This window comes from Apium graveolens, chromosome 4 (assembly GCF_009905375.1).
Source record: "Apium graveolens cultivar Ventura chromosome 4, ASM990537v1, whole genome shotgun sequence".
Taxonomy (NCBI): Eukaryota; Viridiplantae; Streptophyta; class Magnoliopsida; order Apiales; family Apiaceae; genus Apium; species Apium graveolens.
Window position 1 is genome coordinate 50,921,900 of NC_133650.1, and position 14,426 is coordinate 50,936,325.

General features: G+C 35.7%; 1 non-coding gene across 1 annotated transcript; it reads left to right on the top strand.

The window, feature by feature from the left end:
* The first annotated feature begins 778 nt into the window (after positions 1-778).
* LOC141722534 (small nucleolar RNA R71) lies at positions 779-885 on the top strand. The gene has a single exon (XR_012575550.1). It is a non-coding gene; the product is annotated as a small nucleolar RNA R71 (small nucleolar RNA).
* Positions 886-14,426: the final 13,541 nt, after the last annotated feature.

A 14,426-nucleotide genomic window follows, 5' to 3' on the forward strand; every position in this document is an offset into this window, starting at 1 on the left:
AACTTTTCCAGACCTTAAGATGACAGCTTTGACTTGCTCTTTAGCTTCCTTCCTTCCTGGCACTTCAGTATCGCTAGAAAGTGTGCCAGGTTGATGATTGAGCAAGGCATTGGCTATTTGTCCAATTTGATTTTCCAAGGTCATGATAGAAATAGCCTGACTTTTGCACAACAGCTTTAACTCCTCGAAATCAGCACTAGAAGGTGGAGCGACACCTCCTTGTTGAGAATATGTTTGCCTTTGAGCAAATTGCTGAGGTTGCTGGAATCCAGGTGAATTAAACTGTTTATTTGCAGCTTGCTGATATGGTTGCTAAACAGCATTCTGATTATTGCTCCAGCTGAAATTGGGATGATTTCTGTTATTATGATGATAAGTAGAGGGCACAGGCTACTGCGGTCTCTGAAAATTATTCGCATAATGAACAGATTCATTAATAAGAGAACACTGATTTGTAGCATGAGAGCCTGCACAAAGCTCACAGACACTAGTTATTTTATTTACACCATAGTTGGTTAAAGAATATACCTTCATAGACAGCGCCTGGAGCTGCGCTGCAATAGCTGTAGCTGCATCAACTTCCAGAATACCTGCTACTTTCCCAGGAATAATCCTTTGAGCTGGGTTTTGATACTCATTTGCAGCCATAGTTTCAATGAGATTGTAGGCCTCAGTATAGCTTTTGGCCCACAAGGCGCCTCCAGAAGCCGCATCGAGCATGGGTCGAGATTGGACCCCCAAACCATTGTAGAAATCAGTAATCACCATCCAGTCAGGCATACCATGATGTGGACACTCTCTCAACATCTCCTTGTAGCACTCCTAAGCTTCGTACATAAATTCTCCTGGTTGCTGCGCAAACTGAGTAAGAGCACTTCTCATAGCTGCAGTTTTGGCCATTGGATAGAACTTCACCAGAAACTTTTGCGCAAGATCTTCCCAAGTAGTGATGGACTCAGCTGGTAACGAATATAACCAGTCCTTAGATTTGTCCCTCAGAGAAAATAGGAAAGCCTCAGCTTGATAGCCTCATCAGTGACACCATTATATTTGAAAGTACTACAGATCTCGACAAAATTCCTGATGTGGCGCCCTCCAAACCCGGGTCAGAAGTTTGGGGTCCACACGCACATACCTTATTTATAACCTGCTTATAACAATAATAAAGATAACAATAATATGCAGTGACCCTATTTACCAACTACCACGGATCACAATAGGCTAAAGTATGCACACAAGCCACACATCTATTTATATTACATACCGTTCAAATCCCAATCATTCAAACTCAAACTAAGTATTAAACTTTATTATAAACTTTTACAGACTTAAATTATTCCAAAAGAAGCCTACTAGCTCAGCTTTCTCAACCTGAACCCCTAGCTCTCGCGCTGGACTGGGGATCCTCGTTACCAACTGGTTCCTTTTTAGCTGGAAAGAATATAAACAACATCGCACAAATGAGCTAACTAGCTCAGTAAGTCACAATGACAAAACTGAGAATAATGATCATCAATAGAACATGATTATAATATCAAGTGAACAATGGATTATGATTTAGAATTGGATATTACACTTTTAATTTAAAAACCAAGGTTAGGCTGCTGATCAGTCACGCACTAACCCCGAGCAAGGCACACAGCATTGCTTTAACTACTGGATCCAAGGCACACATTGGCCTAACTTGACCATTATATGGTCTGACCACGAATCTGGTTCACAATTTTATAAAAACAATCCAATTCTAACATAATAACTGAATAAGCAATAATAAACAATAACCAGAATCATTAACAACAATGAGTGTTTAACAATGAAAGGGTTTCAATCCTTGTAAGGATCAATAAGGTAATTTCAAAGCTTGGATGCTGGGTAATGAAAGAATTGGATAACAAAGGAATCAATATTTCAGGGTTTCAAGGATTTGGTCTTTCAAAGCATAAGATATCATGGATTGGGTATATAAGTAATTCAGTTCAGCATTTGGTATTTAGTTTGTATGTATTTGTGGAGTAGTATCGTAGATTCGTGGTTCGTGTTTGGGTATACAATAATCAATGGTCTAGAAAGAATCAGGTTACGGCTCAAGATCAATAACTGGAATCAGGGTTTAGGTTTCTGTGCTTCAAAGCACTTGCAATATCACAGGATTATCAAGTACCACAATATCTCGAGAAAGTTTAGAACACTTGCCTGGTACTAGCTTACTATTCTGCTCTCGCTTCCAGTCATAATCGTCTTATTCATTAACTACCTGTTTTCCTTTCCTACGCCTTGCCTCTTCTGCTCACATATCATAAACATCTATCAATAATCGACTCATAGAGTTCTATTCAACACATACTTCTATCTACCCTTTGTTTTACCCAAATCCGATTAACGGATTGAAAGTTATGTAATAATCAAGTAAACACCAAATATATAGACTGATAGTTAATCAACAAGTCACATATATCACATATTACATCACGTACTCAATGATATATTATTTATAAAGAAGTCTCGGGTCATAAATAGGCTTTCGGGTATTTAAAATGATTTTTAAAACATTTTTTGGAATTAAAACGGGTCGTTGGATCAATTTCGGGTTAATAAACAGGGTTCGGTTGGCCAATTCTGGCTCCGAAACAATTTTATACTAATTATCGAGCCTTGGAAATAATTTAGAATAATATTTTAAAGCTCGAAATTATTTTTCGAAATTTTTAAATCATTTTTAAGTAATTATATCTAATTAAATCAATTAATCAATTAATTTCCAAATTAATTGACCAATTAATCGATTAAAAATTAACTGAAATTAATTAACTAATTAATTCAGATTTATTTCTGAATTAAAAATAATTTTCGGAATTAAAATACTAATTTTTAGAATTTTCAGAGATTAAAACGAATTTTTATAATAAAAATAAATAGGAAATATGATTTTTAAACATTTTTAAAACAAGAATCCAATTTTTGCAAAGTCTGGAAACCTGGGGGACCAAACTTCATCGTTTTCAAAAGTACAGGGACCAAACTGTAATTTTGCAGTTCCAGTCGCCGGAAAAGTCGGGGGTGGCCGGAGAATTCACCTCCGGCATCCTCCCACCACCATCACCTCCAAAATTAAACAACACAACACCAGGAACCTATATCTGCAATCAAAATTCATCAATAACCCCAGACTTGGCCGAAATTTGATCAAGAAACTCGCCGGTTTCCGGCGGGTTCGACGTAAACTTCAAAACACAATTCCCTTCTCTACAAACCTCGTTGATTCATGTTATTGAACTCCAAATCAGACGTATAATACATCAAAATCATCAGGAAAACAAGCTCTACAACATGCAGTCAGCAAATCATACAAACAATCATCCGAACAAAAATTCATATTTTTAATAAATTTAATTCGAAAATAAATAAATTTCCAGAAAATAAACCTTTGATTCTGCAGTGAAACAAAGCTCAGAATCTGATAGAACACTTCAAATCCTTCGTTTTGGTTACTCAAGCTTTGAAAACAGAGATTGATAACGCCTTCGTTTTGCTGTTTGATTCTTAGAACAGTTTTTGTAATTAGGGTTTTTCTCTGAAAATTATAGAATTAACTATCTGCAAATGATTTTGATGCGAAATAAAATACGGAAAAAGGCTATTTATAATTACGGAAAATTAGTATCTCGTTGGATCATTCCGGATATAAAACGGTACGTTTAATTATAAAAACTGATCCAAACAGTATCGGTTTTCGGGATAATTATCCAAATCAGTACAATTTGTACTGCGGTCTTGGTCTCAGTGCCTGGTTACACGTACTACGAAGTGATAATTGGGATAGTTTAATAAAAACTCTCGTTTATCGAAAATACGGGTTTTATTGATTTACCGAAACGAATATTGTATCGAAAATGTTGCGCCGGGACCCGCGCAGAACAAACCGTACGCCGGATCGAAAAAGTCGAAACATGGAATATGCTCGGAATATTACAATTAGGTTAGGAAGGAGTTCTCGGAAGGGTTTCGGGTTCCAAAAACGTAACAACGGATGACGTCGATTGGTTCCCGTTTTTATAAAATAGATTTTAAATACTCGGAAAAAGATTTTATAAATTTCATATGATCCTTATAAATCCATAAATCAACATAAAAATAATTAGGAAGATATGACAATTATCTATGTTTTATTTTGGACATATAAAAATTAAAATACTCAATTAATATTATTTTTGAATATCCAAGTACAGATAACATTTAACAATTAACTCACAGAATAGATACTGAACACACATAATAATTATTTTATAGCAAAATAATTACACGATATATCCCGGATATTACACCTGATATGCATATTGGGATCTTCAGTCGCAGCCCCTCCGAAAGAAACAGAATTCTGCACCATCTGAATAGTGCCCGGATTGATTTTAAAATTATTGGCCTCAATAGCCGGATGAATGATGCTTAACTGAATGTCATAAATTTTAGGCCGAGAAAAGTCCATAAGAGCTGGATCAGCTTGAGCTAGACGATCATCCATTATTTCAGGTTCTTTCTTTTCACTCTCTTTATCCGAATCTTCAAAAGCTATCTTCTCCGGAGAGTCAAGAGCTTTATCTGTTTCCTCAACTGTATCCAGATTTATCTTGCTAGTGCGAGAACGTGTTTGCATAAATGCTCGCTAGAGTACCTGAAACAAAACTGAAAGCAGTAAGTAACAAGTCTTAATCAGTGAATCCTAATGACCACTGATGGCAAGTACATAAACTAAACAAATTAACACCGAGTCCCCGGCAGCGGCGCCAAAAAATTTTTAGGCACAAAGCATGCGCTAAATAAATCACGCAAGTATAAGCGTTCGCAAGTAATATAGAATGATTTCTAGTTCGTTCCCGCAGAGACTCTGATTAATTATATTTAATTAACACTTACTCACCAATGTATGATTATTCTTCAATGCCAAGACAATAACAATTAAGATTGGTTAACTAATATTAACTACGAGAATTAAACACTTGAATTAACAATATTAAACACACATGAGATCCTATCTTCATTACTATTTCATTCAATAGTTATTGTCATTAACCTTAGCATGTAATGGTGATGATATTAATTGAACAACAGGAAACTGATAAACGCCAACTTTCGTTGTACGAATACCATTCTACCAAGCATCCACAATTAAGATAGAAGTTGAATAGGCATCAATTATGTTGAGACCCTATATTTCTACAGAATTTGACAACATAACAATTTAAGGGCAAGTTATTCATAATGATTACACAGGGCAAGTAAAACGGTTAGAGTTACCCACTAATCATGCATACAATACATGAACTTATGCTAGCATGGCAAGTTCTAAATCTTAAGATTCATTGTCGCTTCACAAGAGATTAACAGGCTATCTTACGACGAATAAGCACAACCTATACTAGATATCATACAATCACCACATACCAAGGTATTAAACAATTAACTAAAGAAATCCATAGTAAATCCGCTAGAATCCCATGATCACGATTAGCCCATAATAGAACTCATTGTCACCATGGGTTCATATGAAAGCATGATAATAACACAACAATATAAGGCTAATAAAAATACTTAATAAATAATGAAGTACGTCACAAGAGTATTAAGGTTCAAAGCATAAAGAAACCTAGCATCCACAGTTACAACGAATTAAAAGAATCACAAGATAAACTTATGTTTCCTCTTCTTCGTTGTTGCATGCTAAAACGGTCTTCTCAATCTTCTTGCCCTTGCTCTTGATTTCTTAATGAAGAAAACGTCTTCCCATAAGGTTTATATAATAGCCCAAGAGAACCAGCACCAACAGAAGCCCAATCGTACTCGAATTAATAAAACGGTCGCCTGCATCCTCCACGCGGTCGCCTGCTCCTAGCGCGCGACCGCCTACAACCTTTCTGGAATATTCCTTATTCTTCTTCTGTTTTTGCTGATTTCTTCGTTCATCATCCCCAGACTGATTCCAAGCACTTCCTTAACCTTTATTTGATGAAAAACACCTTTCTAAGCAAGTTATACCCTGAAATGCAAAAACACTAGAAAACGTGTCAAATACACAAAATACTTAAGTCCAAGACACCAATCCATGCCGTTATGAGACGCTCTAAGTGGTATAAAATGCCACTTATCAAGAGACTGTCATGGGCTTCCATTCCTTTAGCAGAGATTTAAGGAATTTAAGATTTGAGTCTTTTGTTTGATAGACCCTTCTATGCAACTTGAGAGCATTCAGTAGCTTTTGAAATCTACTAAATATATCAGTGAGTGATTCACTTTCTTCACAGTGAAAATGCTCATATTGCTGAATCTAGAGTTGCATCTTGTTCTCTCTGACTTGCTGAGTACCATCACAAATAATTTGAATTGTGTCCCAAACCTCTTTAGCTGTTTTGCAGTTTATGATGTTGTCAAACATATCACCATCAACACCATTAAACAGTATATTCATGGCCTTTTTATCTTTCCTGACTTGTTAAATGTCTGCATCAGACCATTAATGTCTAATTTGAATATTATCATCCATCGGGATTATGTTGATCATCCATTGGGAGCCTTGTTGATTATCCGTCGGAAGCCTTTGTAGATCATCCGTCGGGAGTCTTTCTGTCACTTGATTCTATTTCACTTATGCAGAATTACAAGACATCTTATATTTACAATTAGCCAACCTATTCTGCATATCAATCTAGAAGTCAACATGACTTAAAGAATCCTACAGTGTCTGCTCAACTAATACATTGTTGTTTACAGAATTGTGTTATAATACTTATTATTACATAAGCTACACTCTCGATGGATGTTAAACTGTCATCCGTCGGGACTATATTAAAACATCCGTCGAGAGCTACAAAAACACTAATTTAAATCTATTCAGGTGTTTTGTTCAACTTATCATCAAGTTCATAACATATTACTAACACTATTTGATTAGAGGGGATAGGGATATTAGGAAAACAAGCATTAAAAATCAACTAACAGAATCTAGCATAATATACTATATTTCTATAAGCATTTATCCTATCACCAATAAAAGACAGAACTACTCTACCATAATCATAATGTGAACTATGAATTAGAAAGTACCCTATCTGCTGTGTAATAATGGGTAAGGCATCAAAGTTTAAAGATTTGTTGTTGAAGGTCTTTGTGATGCAATCAAAGAAGAAATTCCATTATTTCCTTAGCCCATTCCTTTTTAATTGTCCAAGGTTCTTCAAATCCTTGTCATAGCCAATCTCAGTAAAGAATCTTCTCATCTCAATATCACCTACCCGTTCAGAGTAGGAGGTATGAGAACGCAGATGTAATGCATCCCTTACAGTTTGAAGAATTACAATCCTTGTTGTATTGTCAAATTCAAATACAAGGCTTGGAGATCCATTAGCTCCACCATCATCAAATACTCCAGTCCTCCAGATAGCAAGCACCTGGTCACCAGAGATTGTGGGTGGAGCTGTGAGAGCAAACCCAATCTTGCTGGATCTAAGAAAGTCCTAAAAAATGTGAAAATCAACTTTCTCACTGTTGTTAGACAAGATAGGTGAATAGTTGTTAGTCACAAAATTTGCACCACCATAATCAAAGGGTTTAGAAGCAGCAGATGAAGTCATGGTTAATTTTTCAAGAAAGATTTGCGAACAGTATTTAGGGTTTCAAAGTTTATGATTTTGAGAAGGGTAAAGTAGCAGAGAGAAGTTAACGAAGATAAATAAAGTATTATCTAAAATCAAAAATTGATTTTATACAACACTTTTATCCACTAATTTAGTCATATTCGGTTTAATAGGACACATGGCAATATACGATTGACTTTAAAAGTAATCATGTAAATGTGTGTTCCCGAGAATAAAGTTATGCATTAAACGAACGTGTTCCAAAACCTTACTCATTGTGAAAACATCTGTAACCATGAAAAATTTCCATCTGAGGCAAACTTCAACCTTGTAATTACAATACTGACTAAAACAATATCTTCATACAAATAGTCAATCAAAGTTCGACCATTATCAGCATGTAATCACAACTAATCAGGATTTATCAACTACTGACAGAACCTATTAGTCAAAACAAGTTTAACTAATAATACAACATGTAAGCATAATCACTAGTTCAACATGCAGTTTTCACATAAAATCATTTAGCACATTTTCCATGTTATCATGGCATCAACATTTAGCACAAGAATCAGTATCTAACAAGTACTGACAAATAATAAGATACAATGCTTTAATAATATTAACAGACTTAATTATCAGAGTTTGAGAATTGTCCTGAAATCATTTCCAATTCATTCACCAATCTTGTGAATGTAGCTTCACAAAGAGGCTTGATGAATATATCTGCTACTTGCTGATCCGTTAGAACAAGACCAATTCCACTGTACCTGCTTCTACATGTTCCCTTATGAAATGGTACCTGATACTGATGTGCTTAGTCACTGAATGTTACATCGAATTTCCTGTCATTGTAATAGCACTTTGATTATCACAATATATAGGAATAGAAGAATAGTCTAACCCATAATCTAGTAGTTAATTCTTCATCCATAGAATATGAACACAACAGCTTTCTGCAGTAATGTATTCTGTTTCTGCAGTTAATGTGGAAATTGACTTTTGTTTCTTGCTATACCAAGAAACCAATCTGCCACCAAGGAATTGGCAGCTTTCAAAAGTGCTTTTCCTGTCTATTTTGCATTCTGTAAAATCAGCATCTGAATATCCAATTATCTTAAAGTCTGAGTCTCTAGGATACCGTAATCCCAGATTCATGGTGCCTTTGAGATACTTAAAAATTCTCTTCACAACTAATATATGAGGTTCTATAGGATCATCTTGGAATCTTGCATAGACACAGGTAGCATACATGATATCAGGTCTACTAGCAGTCAAATATAAGAGTGAGTCAATCATACCTCTGTAGTTAGTTATATCTACTGAAGAACCAATATTTAAATCTAACTTGGTTGCAGTGGCCATGGGAGTTGATGCAGTTGAGCAGTCTTGCATTCCAAATCTTTTGAGTAGATTCCTGGTGTATTTGGATTGATTTATGAAGATCCCTTCATCAGTCTGTTTAAATTGTAACCCCGGAAAATAACCCAGTTCTCCCATCATACTCATTTGATACCTAGACTGCATTAGCTTTGCAAATCTCTCATAAAGTTTATTATTAGTAGATCCAAAAATGATATCATCAACATATATTTGTACTAATAACAAGTCCTTACCATGGTATTTATGAAAGAGAGTTTTGTCAATTGTACCTCTTATGAAACCACTCTCTAGCAGAAATAGAGCAAGTATTTCATACCAGGCCCTTGGAGCTTGCTTCAATCCATAGAGTGTTTTATCCAATAAGTAGACACGATCTGGATACCTTAGATCAATAAAACCTGGAGGCTGTTCAACATAAACTTCCTCTTCAAGTTATCCATTTAAGAATGCACTCTTCACATCCATTTGGAACACCTTAAACTTCTTGTGAGCAGCATAGGCAAGAAAGCTTCTAATTGCCTCAAGCCTTACAACTGGAGAAAATGTCTCATCATAATCAACGCCTTCTTATTGTGAGTATCCCTTTACAATTAGTCTTGCTTTATTCCTTGTAACAATGCCCATACTGTCAGTTTTGTTTCTGAACACCCACTTTGTGCCAACTACAGATCTGTTCTTTAGCCTTGGCATAAGAGTCCAGACTTTGTTCCTTTCAAATAAATTGAGTTCCTCTTACATTGTTGTGACCTAGTCAGCATCTTTAAGAGCTTCTTCAACCTTCTTAGGTTCAGTTTGAGATAGAAAAGAATGGTAGAGACATTCATTCTAAGTGGCTTTTCTTGTTCTTAGACCACTGTCAGAGTTTCCAATAATTAAGTCAGGTGTGTGTGACTTAGACCATTTTCTTGCAGATGGAAGTTGACTCCTTGAAGATGAACCTCCCCTTTGATCCATTAATTCTCTATTATTTCTTTGATTAGTACCACTATTGTTCATGATGCCCACCTGAATCAATGTTCCCATTGTTATCAGTATTTGACTAATCAGAATTTGAGGAAGATGAGTCTGATGATCTTTCTATTAATATCTCTTGAGATGAATCACTTGTAGTAGTCTCTGGATTTGAATTATATTGCTCCCCCTCAGCATATGCTTCAGTATTAAAATTATTTCCACTATTTTGTGGAACCTCGGAGCTTTGAGTGATATCAAGACTTACTGTATCATAGTCAGGATTTAAAAGTTCAGCATAAGGTACTTCATTTTCAAGTCTCAATTTGTCATGGTCATCTGCATCTTCTAGACCTGTTATCTTCTTATCATCAAAATATACATGTATAGATTACATGACAGTTCTTGTTCTCATATTGTAAACTCTAAATGCTTTTGTGGTCAATGGATAACCCACAAATATTCCTTCATCAACTTTTAGATCAAACTTGGTCAGCTGCTCCAGATGACTCTTGAGAACAAAACACTTACAACCAAAAATATGAAAGAACTTCAAATTTGGCTTCTTTCCCTTCACCATCTCAAATGATGTTTTTCCATGCTTGTTGATCAATGTTGCATTTTATGTAAAGCAAGCAGTTTGAACAACCTCGGCCCAGAAGTAGGTAGGCAATCTTGCTTCCTATAGCATGGTTTTTGCAGCTTCTATCAGAGTTCTATTCTTTCTTTCAACAAATCCATTTTGTTGTAGAGTTCTAGAAGAAGAAAACACTTGTTTTATCCCCTTGAGTTTGCAAAACTCTTCCATAGAGCTATTCTTGAATTCAGTTCCATTATCACTTTTGATGATCTTTACTTTGTATGTTGATCCTTTTTCCAGCTCCCTTACATGATCAAGAATAATGGATGGAGATTCATCCTTGGTGTGCAGAAAATACACCCGTGCGTAACTTGTATATTCATCAACAATTACGAGTGCATACCTTTTCTTGGAAATTGACATAACATTCACTGGACCAAAGAGATCAACATGAAGTAGATGATATGGTTCAAGAATGGAGGATTCAGTTTTACTTTTGAAAGAAATTTTCCTTTGCTTGACATTCTGGCATGAATCACATAATCCATCAGAAGTAAAAACTGCATTGGGCAATCCTCTCATAAGATCTTTCCTCACTAGTTCATTGATATTGTTGAAGTTGAGGTGAGAAATTCTTTTATGCAAGTTCCAACTGTCTCCTACAGATGCTCTACACAGTAGATAAACTTTTAAATTGTCAATACTTGTGGAAACCCTGGCTTCATATAAACTACCATGTCTTACACCAGTCAATGCAATCTTGCCATCAGACTTACTGACAATTTCATAATGATCCTCATAGAAGTTGACATGGTAACATCTGTCATATATATTAGGTCACACAACACTGTAGAAGGGGGTTGAATACAGTATTAGTACAATCAAATCGATTTTGAACACAAGTAACAGTAAACAGATATATTCAATATGATAAATTCTGTTACAATGGAACTGTCGTCTCTCAGTGATGAACAAATATCACTAAGAGCTTCTAGGTTTGTTATGGATTAAAAACTAAGGTATATTAATTGTTGTATTTTATACAAAGGTTCGGGAGCTCAAGACCTTTAATGGCTGCTTTCGTATTTCGTGGCTTAAATCTGCCTTTACGAGATGCCTACGTATCTCTGTGAATTAGAGAATCAAGCCAAAAACGTAGTTCTGATTTGTGGGGTAAGGCCCCTTATATAGATGTTGGGAATCCTTGAATTGGACTTGGGTTAGGATACTTGGTGGGCAAGTCTCAGAATTAGAATGGACTTTGGAGTCCTAGGAAGTAGGAAACTGATTACTAATCCTATCAGGTCCCTTGGGGGGTAATCTTCAAGGAATTATATCCTCATTGGGACTCATCTTGACAGCTGATTTATCTCTTATTAATTAATTACGAAATTAATTAATATTCAGGGTCTTGGGCCTCTTCTAATGGGATTAACTGTCAGCCCAATGTTAATACAATTAATGCGATATTAATTACGCAATCAGGGTTTATTTTATTCCCTATCATTTGCCCCCCAATTTTTGGGAAACCGTAAAAGATTTCGCAGAAGTTAAGTTCATTTGTTCCCTTACAGAGTATCGTTTTGGCGTAAAGTGTGGAGCGACCTAAACATTTACAACAATTTGCCTTGTACACGGCTTCAGCGTTGTTTTTAGAACTTCCCTATTATTTTCTTAACTTTTTCCCTTTCTTTAGGAATTTTCTGGTATTTTTCAGGAATTTTCCCTTAATTTCTGGGATTTTTTCCTAATTTTCAAGAATATTATGATACTCACAGATATTACTTCTTTAATATTTCAAAAATATTTTATCAAAAATAATTTTTGAAATTATTTTCAAATTTTCCCTAATTTTTCTGGGATTTTTCTGAAATTTTCAACCCTTTTTCTACCAGGACCCTAGTCGAAATTTCGACCTGGATCCTAGTCGAATTTGAGCCTGCTCTTAAGCCCGGGTCAAACAATTTCATCTAGGATTCACGACCGGGATTTCGACTTGGATCCTAGTCGAGTTAAAGACCTGGATCCTGGTCGAAATTTTGGCCGCAACATGATTCCTGTTCGTGAAACTTCGACTAGGATTCACGACCAGGATTTCGACCTGGATCCTAGTCGCGTTTACGACCTGGGTCTTGGTCGAAATTCATGCCACCTTTTGACACCTGTTCGTGAAACTTCGACTAGGATTCACGACCAGGATTTTGACCTGGATCCTAGTCGAGTTTACGACCTGGGTCTTGGCCGAAATTCATGTCACCTTTTGTGTGGCGGCCTCCAAACCCGGGTCAGAAGTTTGGGTCCACACACACACGCCTTATTTATAACCTGCTTATAGCAATAATAAAGATAACAATAATATGCAGTGACCCTATTTACCAACTACCACGGACCGCAACAGGTTAAAGTATGCACACAAGCCACACATCTACTTATATTACATACTGTTCAAATCCCAACTATTCCAAACTCAAAACTGAGTATTAAACATTATTACAAACTTTTACAAACTTAAATTATCCCAAAAGAAACCTATTAGCTTAGCTCGATCAACCTGAACCCCTAGCTCTCGCGCTGGACTGGGGATCCGCGGTACCAACTGGTTCCTTCTTAACTGGAAAAGAACAAAAACAATATCGCACAAATGAGCTAACTAGCTCAGCAAGACACAATGACAAAACTGAGAATAATGATCATCAAGTGACATGTTTATGATATCAAGTGAACAATGGATTATGATTTAGAATTGGATATTATATTTTCAGGTTAAAAACCAAGGTTAGGCTGCTAATCACTCACGCACTAACCCCGAGCAAAGCACACAGCACTGCTCTAACTACTGGATCCAAGGCACACATTGGCCTAACTTGACCATTATATGGTCTAACCACGAATCTGGTCCACAATTTTATAAAAACAATCAAATTCTAACATAATAACAGAATAAGCAATAATATTTAATAACCAAAATCATTAACAACAATGAGTGTTTAACAATGAAAGGGTTTCAATCCTTGTAAGGATCAATAAGGTAATTTCAAAGCTTGGATGCTGGGTAATGAAAGAATTGGATAACAAAGGAATCAATGTTTCAGGGTTTCAAGGATTTGGTCTTTCAAAGCATAAAATACAAAGATTTGATTGTGTAAGCAATCTGGTTTAGTGTTTAATATTTAATTTGTATGTATTTGTGGAGTAGGATCGTATACTTGAGGTTCGTGTTTGGGTATACAACAATCAATGGTCTAGAAAGAATCAGGTTACGGCTCAAGATCAATAACTGAAATCAAGGTTTAGGGTACAGTACTTCAAAGCACTTGCAATATCAACATGACTATCAAGTACTATAATATCTCGAGAAAGTTCAGAACACTTGCCTGGTATTAGCTTACTACACTGCACTCGTTTCCAATCACAATCGTCTTACTCCTCAACTATCTGTTTCCCTTTCCTACGCCTTGCCTCTTCTGCTCACATATCATAAACATCTATCAATAATCGACTCATAGAGTTCTATTCAACACATACTTCTATCTACCCTTCGTTTTACCCAAATCCGATGAACGGATTGAAAGTTATGCAATAATCAAGTAAACACCGAATATATAGACTGATAGTCAATCAACAAGTCACATATAGCACATAATAAATCACGTAATCAATGATATATTATTTATAAAGAAGTCCCGGGTCATAAATAGGCTTTCTGATATTTAAAATGATTTTTAAAACATTTTTCGGAATTAAAACGGGTCGTTGGATCAATTTCGGGTTAATAAACAGGGTTCGGTAGGCAAATTCTGGCTCCGAAACAATTTTATACTAATTATCGAGCTTTGGAAATAATTTAGAATAATATTTTAAAGCTCGAAACTATTTTTCGGAATTTT